This window comes from Symphalangus syndactylus, chromosome 9, assembly GCF_028878055.3.
Source record: "Symphalangus syndactylus isolate Jambi chromosome 9, NHGRI_mSymSyn1-v2.1_pri, whole genome shotgun sequence".
In the NCBI taxonomy this organism is placed as follows: Eukaryota; Metazoa; Chordata; class Mammalia; order Primates; family Hylobatidae; genus Symphalangus; species Symphalangus syndactylus.
The window spans coordinates 59,681,973-59,704,044 of NC_072431.2; the positions used below are offsets into that span (position 1 = coordinate 59,681,973).

The 22,072-nt window shown below is 49.5% G+C and overlaps 1 non-coding gene and 1 pseudogene across 1 annotated transcript; both read right to left on the reverse strand.

Annotated features, from left to right (window-relative positions):
- Positions 1-257: 257 nt before the first annotated feature.
- LOC129490978 (U6 spliceosomal RNA) lies at positions 258-361 on the reverse strand. The gene has a single exon (XR_008660426.1). It is a non-coding gene; the product is annotated as a U6 spliceosomal RNA (small nuclear RNA).
- Positions 362-18,927: 18,566 nt separating this feature from the next.
- Positions 18,928-21,520, reverse strand: LOC129489704 (zinc-alpha-2-glycoprotein-like; annotated as a pseudogene).
- Between the last annotated feature and the right edge of the window lie 552 nt (positions 21,521-22,072).

The window sequence follows — 22,072 nt, forward strand, 5'->3', positions numbered from 1 at the left end:
TGGGACTAAAGGCGTGTACCACCCTGCCTGGCTAATTTTTGTATTTTTATTTTTACTTATTTATTGTTGCGTGAGGGCTACAGCGGCAGGTGGCAAGGCGCCATGCCTGAGTGGGGATGGCGAGATTGTTCTCCAATCGCCAACCTTAGTGCTGCAATGGGAGACGGACATGGGAAGGCTATGACGTCACAGGCCCTGTGACATGGCAGGATCTGGGGAAGGGAAGCAAAGCAAGGTAACGGGCAGCGGACTATAGCAAGAATATGGAACGCATCACGAATTTGCGTGTCATCTTTGCGCAGGGGCCATGCTAATCTCTGTATCGTTCCAATTTTAATATATGTGCTGCTGAAGTGAGCAAAATTTTTGTATTTTTTGTAGAGACGGGGTCTTGCCATGTCACCGAGGCTGGTCGCAAACTCCTGAATTGAAGTGATTCGACCGCCTTGGCCTCCCAGAGTGCTGGGATTACAGGCATGAGCCACAGCACCTACCTCAAATGGAAATTTTAAAACAAAAATACAACAACAAAAACTTAAAACTTACTAGATGGACTCAGTAACACTATGAAGGTGAGGAAGAGTCAGTAGACAAAGGTGGACCGATAGAAAGCACTCAAACTGGCCTGTCACGGTGGCTCACGTCTGCAATCCCAGCACTTTGGGAGGCCGAAGTGGGTGGATCATTTGAGGTCAAGAGTTCGAGACCAGCCTGGCCAACATGGCAAAACCCCGTCTCTAGTAAAAATGCAAAATTAGCTGGGCATGGTGGCGTGCTCCTGTAATCCCAGCTACTCAGGAGGCTGAGGCAGGAGAATTGCTTCAACTTGGGAGGTGGAGGTTGTGGTGAGCCAAGGTTGTACCATTGCACTCCAGCCTGGGCAACAAGAGCAAAAAAAAAGAAAAAAATAAAAGAACCAAAACTTGAGGCTGGGCACGGTGGCTCACGTCTGTAATCCCAGAACTTTAGAAGGCAGAGGTGGGTGGATCACCTGAGGTCAGGAGGTTGAGACCAGCCTGGCCAACATGGTGAAACCCTGTCTCCACTAAAAATACAAAAATTAGCCAGGCTTGGTGGTGAATGCCTGTAATTCCAGCTACTTGGGAAGCTGAGGCAGGAGAATTGCTTGAACCTGGGAGGCAGAGGTTGCAGTGAGCCGAGATCGTACCACTGCACTCCAGCCTGGACGACAAAGCAAGACTGTATCTCAAAAAAAAAAAAAAAAAAGAAAGAAAAAGAAAGAAAAGAAAAAATCAATGGGATTATTTGGTGTGTTTCTGTTTCTTTCAGGGAAATTTATCTGGAGAAAGAGAAAGGATTATTTCAGTTTTTCTGAAAAGCTTATTTTGAAAAGAGCCCTAGATCTTATACATAATTTCCTCATGATTCTCCAGAATTCTAAAAAGGGAAGCACATTGTTAATGTTATATATTTTTTTCATAAGGCTATTTTTAGACTGGACAGAATAGCAGAATAGTTTGTGTTTTGTGTGGACTTCAGAGTACACTGAAGCCTGTAAAATAACCACTCTTGTCATCTATATCCAAAGTCATATGACTCCAAGCATAGTATAACCCTTGTATATTACTAAAGACTACCCTATTGTTATGTTTTTGCCTTTTTTTTTTCTTGAGATGGAGCTTCACTCTTGTTGCCCAGGCTGGAGTGCAGTGGCATGATCTCGGCTCACTGCAACCTCTGCCTCCCAGTTCAAGCGATTCTCCTGCTTCAGCCTCCCAAGTAACTGGGACTACAGGAGAGTGCCACCACGCCTGGCTAATTTTTGGATTTTTAGCAGAGACGGGGTTTCACCATATTGGTCAGGCTGGTCTTCAACTCCTGACCTCAGATGATCCTCCCACCTCGGCCTCCCAAAGTGCTGGGATTACAGGCGTGAGCCACCACACCTGGCCATGTTTTTGCTTTTATGATGTGTTTATTATTATTAGAATTTGTTTGATGCTGCTGCAGGATATGAGTAATTATTAAGAGAAAATATGGCTTTTTAACAAAGCAGTTCCAGGAATACATTGTAGAGAAAAAAGACGACTGCTTAAAATAGGGCTATTGTTAAAATGTTATCTATATTAAGGAACCTTCGTGAGATCCCCAACATCACTGTGAACACAACCTTTTGTGATTATGATTATGTTACATGATTTTCCTTTCATCTTTTTTTTTTTTTTGAGACGAGTCTGGCTCTGTTCCCCAGGCTGGAGTGCAGTGGCGCCATCTCGGCTCACTGCAAGCTCCGTCTCCTGGGTTCATGCCATTCTCCTGCCTCAGCCTCCCGAGTAGCTGGGACTACAGGTGCCCACCACCACGCCCGGCTAATTTTTTGTATTTTTTAGTAGAGACAGGGTTTCACCATGTTAGCCAGGATGGTCTCGATCTCCTGACCTCGTGATCTGCCCGCCTCGGCCTCCCAAAGTGCTGGGATTACAGGCGTGAGATACCGTGCCCGGCCCATCTGTTTTCATTTTATCTAAGTTCTTGGCCATGCAGACACAACTGACAACACTTAACCCCTCTTGAAGACATTTTTCAATCTCTAAGTGACTACCAACTCCAACATGTCTATCTTGTTTTTACCACAGCATTTTGAAAAATCAGAGTAGGCCAGGCGCAGTGGCTCACGCCTGTTATCCCAGCACTTTAGAGGGCTGAGGCGGGCAGATCTCCTGAGGTCAAGAGTTCCAGACCAGCCTGGTGAACACGGTGAAACCCCGTCTTTACTAAAAATACAAAAATTAGCCAGGCATGGTGGTGGGTGCCTATTATCCGAGCTACTCAGGAGGCTGAGGCAAGAGAATCACTTGAACAACCCAGGAGGTGGAGTTTTCAGTGAGCTGACATCATGCCATTGCACTCCAGCCTGGGCGACAGAGCAAGACTGTCTCAAAATAAAAAAAAATAATAATAATAAAGAAAATAAAAATCTGATTAATAGGCAAAATCTATATGTATATTTAGAAAAAAAAATGCTTTTCAGGGCTGGGTACAGTGGCTCACACCTGCAATCCCAGCACTTTGGGGGGCTGAGGCAGGTGGATTATCTGAGGCCGGGAGTTTGAGACCAACCTGACCAACATGGAGAAACCCTGTCTCTACTAAAAATACAAAATTAACCGGGCGTGGTGGTGCATGCCTGTAATCCCAACTACTTGGGAAGGCTGAGGCAGGAGAATCGCTTGAACCCAGAAGGTGGATGTTGTGGTGAGCTCAGATCGTGCCATTGCACTCCAGCCTGGGCAACAAGAGCGAAACTCCATCTCAAAGAAAAAGAAAAAATGCTTTTCAAATTTTTGCATTTCTGACAACTGGATGTCCCCGCCTGCCAACCAGTCCTGTGGCCCCCACCCAGGATCTGACTCAGCCCAGGAGGACAGCTTTAATTCCCTATGATTTCATCTCCTCCACCCAACCAATCAGCAGGCCCCCTACTGTAGCCCCTGCCCACCAAACTATCTTGGAAAAATCCATAATCTCCAAGCCATTGGCAAGATTGATTTGAGTAATATTTCCATCTCCCGCGTGCCATAGCTGGCTTCGCATCAATAAAACTCTTTAACGCCATGGTCTTGAGCGGACTTTGTGTGGCGGTCAGGAAGAACCCCTTGGGCCATTACAAATATGGGGACATTGTGCAGAACCGTTTTAGGGACCCCATCCCATTGAGTGCCATGAATACAGAAAAAATCCATGATCCCATTTACATGTTTTAGAAGTGAGAGAAACTCCAAATAAGATATGGCCAAGTTGTGCAACAGAATTTAGAATTTATTCAATATTACAGTGTTTGTATCACGGAGAACATCTTTGTCGTTTATATAGGCAATTTTCCCCGGGGCTCCCGTGCTATTGAACACTGTAACGTTTATTTTGGAGAGAATCCCTGGGGATGGGGGAGGCATTGTCAGCATTCCAATGCAGCATCAGCTAATTCAGATGCAACAAAGACTCTATCAATGCAGAAACGTGCAAAGAGCTTTCGGGAAAGTACAGCTCATTCAACATCGGAGAATTCACAATGGAGGAAAATCACATGTGCGTAATGGATGCAAAAATGCTTTGAGATGGTGCCCAGAGCTAATCAGACATCTGGGATTTTGTAGCAGAGAGGGGCCTTGTGAGCATAATGGATGAGGAAGAACCTTCAATCAGAGTTCCATACTTAGACAATATCAGCTAATTCGGTTGGGACTTAAAATGGTCATACGTAATGAAGACGGAAAACTCGGGGAAGCGTGGAGAATACGGAATGTGAGATCATCCACACTGGAGAGAAGCCTCGGGAGTATAATTAGTGTGGAAAATCACTTGGGGACAAGCTTAGCTTTTTCATCATCGGAGAATTCACACAAAAAAAGGAATGAGCTTGGACAGATCGTGGGAGAACTTTCAGGCACTAATCAGGCCAATTCATCCCCGAGAAAAACCTTGATGCCGAAGAAGGGGAAAAAGTCTTCCAGTTTTTTTCCTTATTGGATTTCAGAGAATCCTCAGTGATATATAGAGAAACTTGCTGGAGGAATTCAGGGTTTATTAGTATTCACATTAAGCATTAATCTCATTAAAGTAGGGGTTTAAACTTTTTTACTTCTTTCACCCCAATCAAAGCTTTCATTCCTTATGTCTCTTTTGAGTGAATGAAGCAAAAGGCAAACATCAATGGTGCACTGGCTTTGCCCTTCAAAACTTCATACAAGCCAGGTGCGGTGGCTCATGCCTGTAATCCCAGCACTTTGGGAGGCCGAAGCAGGCAGATCACGAGGTCAGGAGTTCGAGACCAGCCTGGCCAACATAGTGAAACCCTGTCTCTACTAAAAATACAAAAATTAGCCAGGCATGGTGGCACATGCCTGTAGTCTCAGCTACTCAGGAGGCTGAGGCAGGAGAATCGCTTGAACCTGGGAGGCGGAGGTTGTGGTGAGCCAAGATCATGCCACTGCACTCCAGCCTGGGCAACAGAGTGAGACTCCATCTCAAAAAACCCAAAAAAAATACAATATGTGGGGTGCAGAAGGACAGCATTGAGAGGTGCTGGGTTTGGTGCCAGAATCTGGCAGTTGCAAATTCTAATATCATCTCAACACACCCGTGGTGGGCCCCATATATCTGATGAACTTCCAGGGGCCACATCTCTACAAATGCTGAAGATTATTTGGAGATGGGAAAATGGGGCTGGGGATGCTTTTTCTCCAGGTCTGAGTAAAATGAAGTAATGTGTATTTCTTTTTTTTTTTTTTTTTGAGATGGAGTCTCGCTCTGTCACCCAGGCTGGAGTGCAGTGGTGCAATCTCGGCTCACTACAACCTCCGCCTCCTGGAGTATGTTCATGCCATTCTCCTGCCTCAGCCTCCCGAGTAGCTGGGACTACAGGAGCCCGCCACCACGCCTGGCTAATTTTTTTGTATTTTTAGTAGAGACGGGGTTTCACCATGTTAGCCAGGATGGTCTCGATCTCCTGACCTCGTGATCCGCCCACCTCAGCCTCCCAAAGTGCTGGGATTACAGGCGTGAGCCACTGCACCCGGCCGAAGTAATGTGTATTTCTTTTTTTTTTTTTCTCGGAGACAGAGACTCGCTCTGTCACCCAGGCTGGAGTGCAGTGGCGCGATCTTGGCTCACCATGAGCTCTGCCTCCCGGGTTCACACCATTCTCCTGCCTCAGCCTCCCGAGTAGCTGGGACTACAGGCGCCCGCCACCACGCTCGGCTAATTTTTTGTATTTTTAGTAGAGACAGGGTTTCACCGTGTTAGCCAGGATGGTCTCGATCTCCTGACCTCGTGATCCGCCCACCTCGGCCTCCCAAAGTGCTGGGATTACAGGCGTGAGCCACCGCTCCCGGCCAGTAATGTGTATTTCAAACATACATTAGGAGGATGCCAGTTTCTCTTTGTTTTATATTTTCAAAAACAGAGATTTAAAGAGGATGAGCTAGAGCTCTTGCATTCAGCTTCTCATTTCATAAGGGAAGAATCAGGCATATGTCTTGTGTTGATGCAACACACACACACACACACACACACACACACACGTTGTTTGGCGAAAATTGGACCAGAAGAAAGCTTTCTCTAGTCCTCAACTGATTGCTTCTCTCCTACCAGCCTCGTTCCTTGTCCTTGGACCAGCATTCTAAGTCTTCCAAAACACATCCTTGCCTCTCCCTACAGTAACTCTCCCATTGAGTTCTTAATAGAGGTGAGTTAGATTTTGTAGATTTCTGGCTCCTCCCTCTGCTTAGAGAAGCCAGAAAAAGGCCAGGCACGGTGGCTGATGCCTGAAATCCCAGCATTGTGGGAAGCTGAGAAGGGTGGATCATGAGGTTAGGAGTTCGAGACCAGCCTGACCAATATGGTGAAACCCCATCTCTACTAAAAATACAAAAACTAGCTGGGTGTGATGGTGCATGCCTGTAATCCCAGCTGCCCAGGAGACTGAGGCAGGAGAATCACTTGAACCCAGGAGACAGAGGTTGCAGTAAGCCAAGACCGTGCCATTGCACTCCAGCCTAGGTGACAGAGTGAGACAGAAAAAAAAAAAAAAAAAAAAAAAGATGATGTCTGGAACTTTCCCAGATATCTCTTTCTTTCCTTGTCTGTGTCCCCTAGGCCTTGGGGTTAGGACTCAGAGCTGGGATTCCTCTGTAGGCTAGGACCAATCCTGATTCTTATTCCTTCCATATAAGCAATAATTCGATTTCTAATGTCTAAACTTAGGTTGATTTTCCATTGGGAGTTACAGCAAGAGCCACGGGTTTCTGAGAAGGGGTGAGGAATGCTTTAGGCTGCAAGTAGCAGAAATCTGTCTAGAAGATAAAGACACATGACTTACAGATCACTGAGACTGGAAGTGGGGGTTCCAGGACAGGTATGGCAGCTCAACACTGTCATAGAGGACACAGGCTCTGCCATCCTTAGTGTGTGGGCTTTTCCCCTTGGTCTTGTCGCCTCATGGTCTCAAGATGGCCCAGATCCCAGCCATCTCCCCATACTTTTGTTGTTGTTGTTGTTGAGACAGAGTCTCATTCTGTCGCCCAGGCTGGAGTGTAGTGGCATGATCTCAGCTCACTGCAACCTCTGCCACCCGGGTTCAAGTGATTCTCCTGCCTCAGCGTCCCAAGTAGCTAGGATTACAGGCGCCTGCCACTGCGCCCAGTTAATTTTTGTTGCTTTTTTTGTTTGTTTTTTGGAGACGGAGTGTTACTCTGTCACTCAGGCTAGAGTGCAGTGGTGCCATCCCGGCTCACTGCAACCTCTGCCTCCGAGGTTCAAGTGATTCTCCAGCCTCATCCTCCTGAGTAGCTGGGATTGCAGTCTTGTGCCACCATGCCCAGCTAATTTTGTATATTTAGTAGAGACGGGGTTTCACCATGTTAGCCAGGCTGATCTCGAACTCCTGGCCTCAGGTGATCCGCCCACCTCGGCCTCCCAAAGTGCTGGGATTACAGGTGTGAGCCACCTTCACCTCACCTGGCAAATGGGACAGCGTGCTGCATGGGCCGGGAATTCCCATATGTTTTACCAACACAGCTAAGTCATCTGCCCACTTTTAAGCCAACTGACAACAAAGGAAACGAGCGCAAACTGGCAGCAGTGACACCCACAGGCAGGAGGCAGCCCTGGGTTGGCTTCTCTCGGCCTTTTGTGGAGTCCCAGCTCTGTTGTCACCCTCTCCTCCTTTATCCTTTTGACAAAGCCAAGCTCATTTTCCCTCCACAATGAGGGGATTTTCCCCATGGCATAGCTGATTTTGGTTTTGCTTCAACGGCCAAGTTTCTTCTCCAGTGTAATTTTGGACAGCACACTGGTCTGACCGGGCCCTACTTGCCCTCAGGACATCTTGTGGCTTACTGATTCTACTGTCTGCTTTTTCCGCTCCAATTTCCAAAAAGGGCCATCTGACCAGCCTGGCTGCCTTTCCCTACATTTTTGAGCCAGATGACTTCAAAAATCGTTGGTCAGCCTATATGGGATCCTGGTCCAGTGAACTGTACATTTCGGGGCTTAGGGGGTGGAAGAGAGGCAGGGTCACATGGTGTGACACAGCTGCCTGGGCAGCAGTTTCCATGGAGGGGCCAGGGGTAGCACAGGTGATGGCGCAATGGCCTAGAGCATCCATACAGGGTTGCCATAGAGGAAATGGTGCAATGGTGTATAGCAACCATAGAGGGTTCTCAGAGCCCAACAACTGTACTAGACGACAAGGCTGCTCTGTTGAGAAGAGAGACCAAGTGGAAGAACATGAGGCCCAGTCATGTGACTGCAAAAGCCACTTTGGACATTTCAGCCCCAATAGCTGCTGTGAGAAGAAGAGGCCTCAGACGTAGTGGAGCAGAAATAAACCAGAATACAAGACTCACGGAACTGAGGGCATCATCACACATTCTTGAGTCCCAATGGCCTCAAGGCTTCCATGGCTCAAGAATGTCCCCCAATTCCCACAGCAGAAATTCCAGTGCCTGTGGGTAGAAAGCTTAAGTTCCCTCATGAACATGGCTTTAATAGGGATTGGAAGTGTTTCTTGCCTACTAGACTTAGGATCTTGGGAAACCTTTTGGCTTTAACAGGCTGAAGAAGGGACTGTGAAGGCAGGCAGGACTATTTCTTTCTTATTCTTTTTCCTTTCTTTCTTTTTCTTTTTCTTTCTTTTTTTTTTTTTTTGAGACAGAGTCTCGCTCTATCACCCAGGCTGGAGTGCAGTGGCACGATCTCAGCTCACTGCAACCTCCATCTCCCAGGTTCAAGCGATTCCAGGAAGGATTATTTCAAGATGGCCACATGTAACAGACAGAAAACGGACTGGTTCTTCCAGCAAATGGAATTTTAAAATTCCTCAATGGGGCCGGGCGCGGTGGCTCACACCTGTAATCCTAGCACTTTGGGAGGCCAAGGCGGGTGGATCATGAGGTCAGGAGATCGAGACCATCCTGGCTAACATGGTGAAACCCCATCTCTACTAAACATACAAAAAATTAGCTGGGCATAGTGGTACGCACCTGTAGTCCCAGCTACTTGGGAGGCTGAGGCAGGAGGAGAATCGCTTGAACCCAGGAGGTGGAGGTTGTAATGAGCTGAGTTCATGCCACTGTACTCCAGCCTGGGCAACAAGCAAGACTCTGTCTCAAAAAAAAAAAAAAAAAATAGCCAGGTATGGTGGTGTGTGCCTGCAGTCTCCCAGCTACTCAGAAAGCTGAGACGGTAGGATCACTTGAGCCCAGGAGGTCAAGGCTGCAGTGAGTTATAATCATGCCACTGCATTCCAGCCTGGGCAACAGAGCAAGACCCTCATCTCTTAAAAAAAAAAGTTACCACTTTGGGGAAATTGCAGACTCTAAGCCTAAACTCTACTGGCCCGATACACAAGGCAAAACATTTGGTCAGGATTCTGGGAGAATATCAAAGAATTCACAGGGCAGAGGAAAGCTTTGAATATTATGAATGAGGGAAAATTTCCATTCATCTCATAATTCATACTAGAGAGACTCCCAATGAATGGCACCAGCGGAGGAAAATCCTCAGACAGAGGCGAGCAGTTATCGGAGATGCGAAAATCACAGGGGAGGACGTGCACAGAAGAGCGTGGAACCCACGTCACAGCTTGCGCCCGTGTGGGAGAGAACCTGCGTCCTCAATGAACGGCGTTCCAAAAAAGCACAACCGCACCAAGCATCAGATAAGCCATTCTGAGCTCAGTCTTTGGAATGTAATGAATTGGGGGTGGTGATCATTTGAGAAGAAATCAGCCCTTATTCATCAGCTGATGATTCTGACTGGAGAGAGGGCGGGTGCTCGTCACGGATGACGAAGCTCTGGGGGGTGTTCCGATCACATATAACACAAGAGGCTGCAGAGGGGGCCCGAGGAGGGCTGTCAGGGGGGCCTCAGGGTACACGTGACATAAAACGTTCACAAGAGGAAAACATGATGAAAGGGGCAAATTTAGAAAGTGATTTCGGGCTGGGCACTGTGGCTCGCACCTGTAATCCCAGCACTTTGGGAGGCTGAGTTGGGGCGGGGGAGGGGAATCACTTGAGGCCAGGAGTTCAAGACAAGCCTGGGCAACATAGCAAGACCCCATCTCTACCAAAAATCAAACATAAATCAATAAAACATTTTAAAAAGCTTTTCTTTTTTGGAACTTGTCCTGTTAGCACCAGCAATGGCTGTGGGGAATGCAGACACCCTTTGGGGGAGTTTGCTCAGATGACACAGTTGTGCATGTGTGATCCTTGGGGCAACTCACAGGGGTGCCCTAATGCCATGTACAAGAATCCAGGCCCAGGCCAGGTGCGGTGGCTCACGCCTGTAATCCAGCACTTTGGGAGGCCAAGGCGGGCGGATCACCTGAGGCCAGGTGTTCTGACTAGCCTGGCCAACATGGTGAAACCCCATCTCTACTAAAAATACAAAAATTAGCCATGCATGGCGGTGTGTGCCTGTAGCCCCAGCTACTTGGCAGGCTGAAGCAGGAGAATCACTTGAACCCAGGAGGCAGAGGCGGAGGTTGCAGTGAGCCGAGATCACACCACTGCACTCTAGCCTGGGTGACAGAGTGAGAATCTGTCTCAAAAAAAAAAAAAAAAAGAGGCTGGTGGCTACTGGAGAACACGCCCCATGAGAAACTGCGGTGGTGGCTGCTTCGTTCATTCCTCCATTCTTTTCATATCTTTGGAGCATCTGTTCTGTGCCTGGCACTACTCTTTGTGGGGGGATAGAGGACAGAGCAACCTTGGGGAGGACAGAGGTGGGTCAGGGAAGTAGCAGCTGCTATTTGAGATTACAGGCGTGTATGTGTCCCAAGGTTCCAGAGGGGAGGGAGCTTAGGTGGGGGCTCTGGGAAAGAGAGAGGAAGACCCTGATCTAATGACTGCCTACCACGGGTTAGGCTGGCAGGTGCTGTCTCACAGCAACCCTGCAAGCTTGATCCTGTTTTCTTCACTTTGCGAATGGAGAAAATAAGGCACTGGTAAGTGGTAGAGCCGGTACTGAGGCTGGGTCGGCCTCACTCCAAATCCCATTTCTTTTATTTATTTATTTATTTTTAATTTTTATTTTTTTCTGAGATGGAGTCTTGCTCTGTCACCCAGGCTGGAGTGCAGTGGCGTGATCTTGGCTCACTGAAACCTCCGTCCCCTGGGTTCAAGCGATTCTCCTGCCTCAGCCTCCCAAGTAGCTTGGATTACAGGTGCGTGCCACCAAGCCTGGCTAATTTTTGTTTTTTTAGTAGAGATGGGGTTTCACCATATTGGCCAGGCTGGTCTCAAACTCCTGACCCTCATGATCCACCCGCCTCGGCCTCCCAAAGCACTGGGATTACAGGCATGAGCCACTTCACCCAGCCTCTTTTTAAAAAATTTTTTAGAGACAGGGTCTCACTCTGTCACCCAGGCTGGAGTGCACTGGCGTGATCATGGCTCACTGCAGCCTCAACCTTCTGGGCTCAAGCTATCCTCCTGCCTCAGCTTCCCGAGCAGCTGGGATTACAGGCATGCACCACCACACTTGGCTACTCTTTGTTTTTTGTAGAGATGGGGGTCTTACTATTTTTCCCAGGATGGCCTGAAACTCCTGGCCTCAAGCAATCCTCCCGCCTCAGTCTCCCAAAGTGTTGGGATTACAGGCATGAGCCACCGCGCCCGGCCCAAATCCCATTTCTTTCTACCATCACAAGGGACAGAACTGGTCCTTCAGCAGCACTGTTCCTTGGGATGTGTCTGCAGAGGCTTGGGAGACAATGAGAGGCACCCAGGGAACAGGGAGGAAAGGGGGTGGAAGGAAATGTACTGGCTTTTGCAGACCCTCCTCGGGGAACAGGGAAGAATACACTCATTCATTCCTTCATTCACACATTTCGTCAGTTTTTTGCAGCGACAGGATCTCGTTCTGTCAGCCTGGCTGGAGTGCAGTGGCACAATCATAGCTCACTGCACCCTTGAGCTCCTGGGTTCAAGCGACTGTCCCACCTCGGCCTCCTGAGTAGCTGGGACTACAGGCCACGCCACCACACTTGGCTAAGTTTTTAATATTTTGAAGAGATGGGGTCTCACTATGTTGCCCAGGCTGGTCTCAAACTTCTGGCCTCAAGCGATCCTCCCACCTTGGCCTCCAAAAGTGCTGAGATTACAGGTGCGAGCCACTGTACCTGGCCATATTTAGTAAAATCCTTACTGAGCCCTATGGGGTGCCAAGCACAGCGTTAAGGTGCTGGGGATTTGCGTGCATGAGGCTGACACGTGCTTACCCTCATGGGGCTTCCATCTGAGAAGGCAGGCAGGCACTCCAGCACGCTAAGTGGTGTGACAGGGGCTCATTGGGCCCCATGGAAGCTCAGAGAATGACGTAACACAGACTTGCAGGGTGGAGGGAGACTTCTGGGAAGAGATAACTGCTTATGAAATGCTGGGAAGGCTGGGTGGGGTGGCTCACGCCTGTAATCCCAGCATTTTGGGAGGCTAAGGAGGGTGGATCATGAGGTCAAGAGATTGAGACCATCCTGGCCAACATGGTGAAACCCCGTCTCCACTAAAAATACAAAAATTAGCTGGGTATGGTGGCGCACACCTGTAGTACCAGCTACTCGGGAGGCTGAGGCAGGAGAATCACTTGAACCTGGGAGGCAGAGGTTGCAGTGAGCAGAGATCGTGCCACTCTGCCCTCCAGCCTGGGCCACAGAGCGAGATTCTGTTTTTTTTTTTTTTTTTTTTTTAAATGAAAAGAAAGAAAGAAAGATAGAAAGAAAGAGACAGAGAGAGAGAAAGAAAGAAAAGAAAAGAAAAAAGAAAGAAAGAAAAAGAGAGAAAGAAAATAACTGCTGGAAGAGCCTTCTGGAAAGGTGCATGCAGGAGGGTCTGCTGGTGGCAGAGCTGAATGATCGCAATCGCAGCTGACATGAGCCCAGTGCTGTCTGGTAACAGTATATGGGGTGGTGGGTGGCAGGGAAAAAGGCCGGAAGCAAGACCAGGGCATCCGGGGCCCAACAGATATAAGGAGTTCAGACTGGGTCCTAGGCAATGATGAGAAACCGGTGAAGGGTGTGAAGCTGGGGGTGATGACCTGTGAAGCCCGAGGCTGCAACACAAGTGGAGAGCTGTCCAAAGGTTCGCCAAATTCTGGCCGGGCGCCGTGGCTCACGCCTGTAATCCCAGCACTTTGGGAGGCGGAGGCTGGTGTATCACCTGAGGTCAGGAGTTCCCGACCAGCCTGGCCAACGTGGTGAAACCTCATCTGTACTAAAAATACAAAAATTAGTCGGGCATGGTAGTGCATGCCTGTAGTTCCAGCTACTCGGGAAGCTGAGGCAGGAGAATGGCTTCAACCCAGGAGGCAGAGGTTGCGGTGAGCTGAGATTGCACCACTGCACTGTACTCCAGCCTGGCGACAGGGCGAGACTCTGTCTCAAAAACAAACAAACAAACAAACAAACAAACAAACAAACAAACAAAAAACAATTAGCCAGACATGGTGGTGGGTGCCTGTAATCCCAGCTACTCGGCTGAGGCACGAGAATCGCTTGAACCCAGGAGGCGCAGGTTGCAGTGAGGCGAGATTGCCCCATTGCACTCCAGCCTGGGCAACAGAGCAAGACTCCGTCTCAAAAACAAAAACAAAAGAAAAAAGCAGTATGCAGGGAGGTCTGCGGGTGGCAGAGGTGAGTGATCGCAATCGCAGCTGACATAAGCCCACTGCTGTCCAAAAACAGAGTCTGTGGGGTGGCAGGCGGCAGGGAAGCAGACCGGAAGCTGGACCAGGGCATCCTGGGCCCGACAGGCCTTATGGGTCCTGGGCAATGATGGGATATTGGTGAAGGGTGTGAGGCTGGGGGCGATGGCCTGTGAAGCCCGAGGCTGCAACACGAGGGCAGAGCTGTCCAAAGATGTGCCAAATTCAGGCAGAACGGTGCAAGAGTGAGCATATGAGTTCTGTCTTTTTTCCCTCACGAACCAAGGTTTCCAAGAGGCGCACTGAGCAGTGAGCAGTAAAGCTAGGAGTGACTACGGGTGATCCGAGTGGGAGCTGCCAGCACCAGGTGCCAGGGCTGCGGTTTCCAGCTTTGGGGCCGACGTTCCTGAGCACACATCCCCCTCTTGTGGTCGAGAGAGGTATTGCCGCTGAAGAGACCGTCTGGGGACCTCCTCCAGGCTCTCAACCTGAAAACCCCAAGGTATAGGCCAGGGGCCGCATCTACTTTGTGGACCCCACGAGATTTCCCGCTTCTTTTTAAGAAAAATCTGATTGCTCACGCCTGTAATCCCAGCACTTTGGGAGACCGAGGCGGACGGATCACAAGGTCAGGAGATCGAGACCATCCTGGCTAACACGGTGAAAACCCCTCTCTACTAAAAATACAAAAAATTACCTGGGCGTGGTGACGTGCGCCTGTAGTCCCAGCTACTCGAGAGGCTGAGGCAGGAGAATGGTGTGTACCCGGGAGGCAGAGTTTGCAGTGAGCCGAGATTGTGCCACTGCACTCCAGCCTGGGTGACAGAGCGAGACTCAGTCTAAGAAAAAAAAAAAAAAGAAAAGAAAAAGAAAAATCTGATTAAGGCCGGGTGCGGTGGCTCACGCCTGTAATCCCAGCACTTTGGGAGTCCGAGGCGGGCGGATCATTTGATGTCAAGAGTTTGAGACCAGCCTGGCCAATATGGTGAAACCCCGTCTCTACTAAAAATACAAAAATTAGCCAGGTATGGTGGTGGGCGCCTGTAATCACAGCTACTCCGGAGGCTGAGGCAGGAGAATTGCTCGAACCCGGGAGGCAGAGGTTGCAGTGACCTGAGATTGCACTATTGCACTCCAGCCTCTCCACCCTGGAAAACAGAGCGAGACTCCATCTCAAAAAAAAAAAAAACACTGAAATGTTACCAGTAATTCTTTCAAGAATATGTGACTAATTTTTTCACTTTCTTTTTTTTTTTTTTTTTTTGAGACGGAGTCTTGCTCTGTCACCCAGGCTGGAGTGAGTGGCGCGATCTCGGCTCACTGCAAGCTCCGCCTCCCGGGTTCACGCCATTCTCCTGCCTCAGCCTCTCCGAGTAGCTGGGACTACAGGCGCCCGCCACCACACACGCCCGGCTAATTTTTTGTATTTTTGGTAGAGACGGGGTTTCACCGTGGTCTCGATCTCCTGACCTCGTGATCCGCCCGCCTCGGCTTCCCAAAGTGCTGGGATTACAAGCGTGAGCCACCGCGCCCGGCCCACTTTCTTTATCTGTATTTCAAAATGTTCTATTTCATGCCTGACTTTTGTTGATAAGACAAAAAATGTATTATGATTTAAAAAAAAAAAGAAAGGCCGGGCACAGTGGCTCACGCCTGTAATCCCAGCAATTTGGGAGGCCGAGGCGGGTGGATCACGAGGTCAGGTCATCAAGACCATCCTGGCTAACACAGAGAAGCGCCGTCTCTAATAAAAATAGAAAAAAAAATTAGCTGGGCGTGGTGGCAGGCACCTGTAGTCCCAGCTACTCGAGAGGCTGAGGCAGGAGAATGGCATGAACCTAGGAGGCAGAACTTGCAGTGAGCCGAAATGGCGCCACTGCACTCCAGCCTGCGCGACAGAGCAAGACTCTGTCTCAAAATAAATAAATAAAATAAAAAATAAAATAAAGAGAAAAAAGAAAAGAGGCCGGGCGCGTTGGCTCACGCCTGTAATCTCAGCATGTTGGGAGGCCGAGGTGGGTGGATCACGAGGTCAGGAGTTTGAGACCAGCCTGAACAATATGGTGAAATCCCCTCTCTCTACTAAAAATACAAAAATTAGTCAGGCTTGGTGGCACATGCCTATAATCCCAGCTACTTCGGCAGAAGAATTGCTTGAACCCAGGAGGCAGAGGTTGCAGTGAGCCGAGATCGCGCCACTGCACTCTAGCCTGGGCAACAGAGTGAGACTCTGCTCAAAAAAAAAAAAAAAAAAAAAAAAAAAAAAAAAATGCCAGGGTTCGGTGGCTCAGGCCTGTAATCCCAGCACTTTGGGAGGTCGAGGCAGGCGGATCACCTGAGGTCGGGAGTTCGAGACCAGCCTGACCAACATGGAGAAACTCCGTCTCTACTAAAAATACAAAATTAGCCGGGCATGGTGGCACATGCCTATAATCCCAGCTACTCGGGAGCCTGAAGCAGGAGAATCACTTGAACCCAGGAGGCAGAGGTTGTGGTGAGCCGATTGCCCCATTGCACTTCAGCCTGGGCAGCAAGAGCAAAACTCCACACCCCAACCCCCCACCCCCTAAAAAAAGAAAGAAAGAAAGAAAAGAGACCCAGCATGGTGGCTCATGCTTGTAGTCTCAGCACTTTGGGAGGCCGAGTGGGGAAGATGTCGTGAGGCCAGGAGTTTGAGACCAGCATGGACAACATAGCCAGATCCGCATCTCAAAAAAAAAAAAAAAGAAGAAAGAAAGAAAAAGAAAAGAAAATGAAAAAAGAGCAGAAGTGACAGACAAGTGGCCCGAGAGGGGACTAAGGTGGAGGCAGGTCCTGGTGAGGAGCCGCTGCCTGGCCAGCTCCCGCACTCTTCCATACCTGGTGGTGACAATGCCACGCCAGGCTTCCTGAAGGACACCCTCCCCGCGCACCTCTCCAGACACATCCTTTGTGTCCCTTCAGCTCACACATTTGTGGTTTCTCTTGGCCATGACCTTGTCAGTCCCTGCCCCTAGGCCTTTTTCTCATGTGCTCCCCTTCCCCTCAAAGTCAAAGCCCTCTGACCCAGTCACACAGGTGGGCCTGACCTCTGGTTCTGGGCGATATAGAGGTCTATTTTGTGTGTGCGTGTGTGAGACAGTCTTGCTCTGTTGCCCAGGCTGGAGCAACCTCCGCCTCCCGGGTTCAAGTGATTCTCCTGCCTCAACCTCCTGAGTAGCTGGGATTACAGGCACATGCCACCATGCCTGGCTCATTTTTGTATTTTTAGTAAAGACGGGGTTTCACCATGTTAGCCAGGCTGGTCTCGAACTCCTGACCTCAGGTGATCCGAGGTCACTTGGCCTTCCAAAGTGCTGGGATTACAAGCATCAGCCACCGTGCCCAATCTGATCACTTCTTTCTTCCTTTCTGGTGTTTGGTATCTTTATCCCAAATCTCTAAATTCCCAACCTTCTTGCCCATTAGCCACAACTCTCAGAAATGGACCTCATAGGGCAGGGGACACAGCCTCTTTATTCTGATTATAAAAGCAGGTGTTTACCCAGCACTGGTTGGTGCTGTTTCCATAGACACTGACAGCTCTCAAGCTGTCTGGGCTCAGGTCCCAGTTTTCTCCCCACCCCCACCTGGTGTGTTACGTGAACTGGAGCCAGTCACCTCCCTGGGCCTCTATTTCCTCAGCTCTGAAACAACAATGCCAACAGCAGGGTTTCAGGGGACTATTCTGGAGCATTATATATGCTCATAGATGGGCCTGGCACAAAGTAAGTGCTCAGTAAATGTCAGCTACTCCTATTTCCTCATACCCTATGTTCATCTCTTCATCCTCCTTCCTCCTTTTTTTTTTTTGAGACGGAGTCTTGCTCTGTCCTCCAGGCTGGAGTGCAGTGGCGCGATCTCGGCTCACTGCAAGCTCTGCCTCCCGGGTTCACGCCATTCTCCTGCCTCAGCCTACCGAGTAGCTGGGACTACAGGTGCCCGCCATCACGTCCAGCTAATTTTTTGTATTTTTAGTAGAGACGGGGTTTCACCGTGTTAGCCAGGATGGTCTCGATCTCCTGACCTCGTGATCCGCCCGCCTCGGCCTCCCAAAGTGCTGGGATTACAGGCTTGAGCCACCGCGCCCGGTCTCTCCTTCCTCATAATTATCCACTTTGCCATTTCTATTCCTGTCCATCAAAGCTTCTCCCAGTGTCTTTCCTGATCACCTGTGCCCCATCCTCTCCTATTGCTGACACACAGCCCGGGCCATTTTCCTTACCAAGACCTCCTATCCCTCATCCTTCAAACATCTGCTTATCTCTTGCCTCCTTTTGGAAACCTTCAGATCCCATGTAGCACCTTGGGCAGTTTTGTACTTAGAAGCCCATCTTTTGACACCCACTCTATGATAATTTAACACCAGCAGTTCACCAGGCCTGAGGTTGGCTGCCTTGGGGCCGGCAGTGTGGTTTAGGAGAAAGAGTGCTGGGCCGGGGGCACAGGGACTGTCTCTGCGCGGGCTCTGCCACCAGCTCCTCTGACCACAGTGCAGGTGGCCCTTCCTGGGTCTGCATCTTATGGTGAGGAGGAACTTTAGGGCTCCAGGGAACTCTAACAGCCCACGGTTTTGAATCCAGCACTTCCTGAGCCCCCAGCATGAGCTACGGTGTGTGCCGGGTGCTTTTCTCTGTTCATTCCACAAATTTCTATTGAGCCAATATTGGCTGCACCCTGTCCTAGGCGATGGAGCTGCAAGGGAGATCAGGACAGACTGTGGCATCCTTCATAGAATAGACATAGTTAAATATTACAGACTTGTTTGGAGGTAGGTCTCAGTGCTCCAGTGTTTGCAGATTTCAACCAGATATTTTGGGAACATTTTACTGTCAACAGGTAGGACTGGCAGAGCCACCAGGTGAGCCCAGGTCTGAGTGACTTTCAGAGTGGCTCACTCTCCAGGCAACCTCCTTGGACAGGGGTGAGTCTGATGCCTTCTCACAGAGAGATCAGCCTCCAATGGGTGGGGTGTGGAGGTGAGAGGTCAGAGGTGCCTGGATAGGAAGTGACTCTGCCATCACTTCCTGTGTGAGCTGAGGCCTGGGATGAGGATGGGGCAATAGATGGGGAAGGGGGCAGCACTGTGCTGTGGGGTGGGTGGGATGTGGACATGTCTGTGTTTCTGCTGTGTCTCCTGTTCCTCCTCTGGGATTGGGACTATTTCTATCCTGCTGACCCCTTGCCACTCACACCTGGGGGGCTGCCTCTTGGGTTAGACCTTCCACCCCCATGGTCTGTTGTTCACTGACCGTTACTGTCGTTGTAATACTCCATGATGTTGTTCAGGGTCTCCATAAAGATGTCCTCCCTGGCCTTCTGAACTTGGCTCTGCTTCTCCCAGTCCTCTACTCCTTCCACATGTTTCCATGGTCCCAGGGGCTCAGCCTTCCTGTCTTCACTGTTGTAGTGGAAGAAGGCACGGTCATTGAGGAAGACAGTGCCCTGCAGCCTGTGGTGTCTTTGCCAGGCCTGGACAGCCCAGTGTAGAGATAGGTCAGAGAGTAATGACCTGCAAAAGAAAAGACTCTGAGGGCTGGGGTCCATGCAAGGGAGTCCCACTGTGGGGCTGCAGAGGGCCAGCGGGGGAGGCCTGGCCACTGGCCTCTTCCTCCCCAGCTCTCTCCTCTGCCATCAGCTTCACACCATTGGAGCCTCACTCAAGGAAACGGGCTCTACTTTCATGCTGGGGATGATATTTCAGAGACCATTCTGTGCCTTCACTACAGAGTTTAATCTGCTTGGCACAGAAGAAGATAACATTTCTCAACCTCCTTATAGATACATTGGAACAATGTGACTGAATTTTGTCAAACAAGAATGTGAATGGAAGTGACTGATGTCTTTCTTCTGGTCCAAGGCCCTACCACCTGGCTTACCCCTACTGTCTCTTATGCCTTTTGTTGACTATGGAGGCCACAGGATGAAACAGAAGAGTGCCAAGATGCAAACAGCCTGGATCCCTGAGTCACCCTGTGGAGGAGAGGAACCTTGCCCAATCTGCATTGAACTTGACATGAGAAATAAACATTTCTAGTCTAACCGGACAAATACATATAGTTAGAAAGTGTAGGAAGGTGAATTTACTAGAAAACTCAAGAAGTGACCCAGAATGGATCAGCATAGGGTAAGGCTAGGATACCTCTCAGAATTCCTGGCATTGTATCTTGCAGTTTGGTAGAAGATGGAAGCTGAGAGAGCGGGACATTTCCACAATTAGTTCCATAGTTAATTTAGAATATAATTTACACGAGTGTTAGTAATGTTGGAAGTCATATGGCAGATTTCTACGTTAAGAACTGAAGTCACTCTTGCTCATGAGTTTCTGAATGTGATTAGCTTTTAAATCAGTATACCTTGAGTAAAACAGATTACCGTCTACAGTGTGGGTCAGCCTCATCTAATCAGTGGAAGGCATCAAGAGAATAGGCTGAGGTCCCCCAGAGAAGAAAGAATTCTGCCTCTAGACTACCCTTGGACTCAGGACCGCAACGCCGACTCTTTCCTGGGTCTCCAGCCTGCTGGCTTGCTTTGCTGATTTAGGACTTTTAGCCTTCAGAATTGTGTGAGCCACAAGAAATATTAAATAAAACTCCTCCCTTTCTCTCTTTTGTATACACACACGTATATATTTAGTGTATATATACAGTGTATATTCATATATACATATATGCGTGTGTATACAATGTATATTAGTTTTGTTTCTCTGGAGAACCCCGAATAATTAAGATTTTGGTGCAGAATGGGATTAATATTATAAATGTGATTATTATAAAACTAACATGAACACCTATTCTGACAACTTGCAAATGTCATAAATTTTATTTTTATTTTTTATTTTTATTTATTTATTTTTTTTGAGACGGAGTCTCGCTCTGTCGCCCAGGCTGGAGTGCAGTGGCGCGATCTCGGCTCACTGCAAGCTCCGCCTCCCAGGTTCACGCCATTCTCCTGCCTCAGCCTCTCCGAGTAGCTGGGACTACAGGCGCCCGCCACCACGCCCGGCTAATTTTTTTGTATTTTTAGTAGAGACGGGGTTTCACCGTGGTCTCGATCTCCTGACCTCGTGATCCGCCCGCCTTGGCCTCCCAAAGTGCTGGGATTACAACCGTGAGCCACCGCGCCCGGCGCAAATGTCATAAATTTTAAACTCACACAACTGAGAAGCCATTCGCTTCCAAGTCTTTATCCTGCACATTCTCATGCCACAAACAGCCTTCTTCCCTTGTCCTGTAAGTGACTCTTGATCTCCCCGAGCTCCCACTGTCTTCTCTTCCTGCCACTCGCCTTCCAGACCTACTGCAGCTGTGTCTGAGTGTGGGGTGAGGGCACAGGTTTCCTTCTAGCACCATCCCTCCAGCCGACCTGCCTTCCCACTTTCCCCTTGGGGCTGCTCTCTCTTTCCCTCAGCATCAGGCAGGTGTACCCAGCCATCGGAAGGAGGGAAGGAACAGGAACAGAAGCAGCTCCAGGCATGTGGTTCCTGCTCCGTCCTGGCTGTCTACCCCAGGCAGGTCGCTTGGTCTTTGTTTTCACTGTAAACTAGGGGTTTTAGATTCAGATTCCTGAAGGTCTTATTTCGGGCCAGCGCACAGGCTCCCTGAATGCTCCTGGAAGTGTGCGAGCTGAGGGAGTTGACAGCCTTGGACACCCGTTCCTGCCATATGCCAGGAAATCCCAGCTGCATCCAGCCCTTCTCCCAGCCACATGTCCTGTTCCTCACCTCCTTCCAGTCCTCTCCAGCACCCATCCCTTGCTTTCCCCACTCACCATCTTGGGTATCCTGGGGGACAGCAGGACCCAGAAGGTGCAGCAGAGACAGCAGGACAGACACCATTCTTACCATTGTGCCTGCTTGGAGGGTTCTGGGCAGAAGGCACAGGTATTATCCCGGGTCCTGGGGCCATGCCCAGGGGAGGTGAATCTACAGGCCAATGAGAGTGCCAGGACGGACTCCTCCCCTGACAGTAAGAAAGAAGTATGCACAAGCCAGGCTGGCCAGAGGTTGTGATCAGTGAGTCTACACACAGGATATGCAAATTCAGAGCTGAGACAGTTGATCTCTGGACTAAGGATTTGTGTGTGCCTGGGGCGGAAGGATGCCAGTGTGTGGGAGGTGTGTGTGATGGGTGGCAGGTGCCTGGGATGTGTCGCCCTTCCAGTCTATTATGACACCCTCTGGGGTCACTTGGGTGTTGTCAGACCACACTTCATCCCTGCCTTCTGGAAAAAGCCTCAACATGTCCAGGACATGGACCTGGGTAGACCCTAGCTGAGGTGGGACCCTCACTCTCCCACACCCGATCTTGCCAGAGCTGTCTGGAGGACATTCACATTCCCATCTCTCCCTCCTTCCTTTCTGTGCCTGTGGAATCCCAGCCTTCCATGA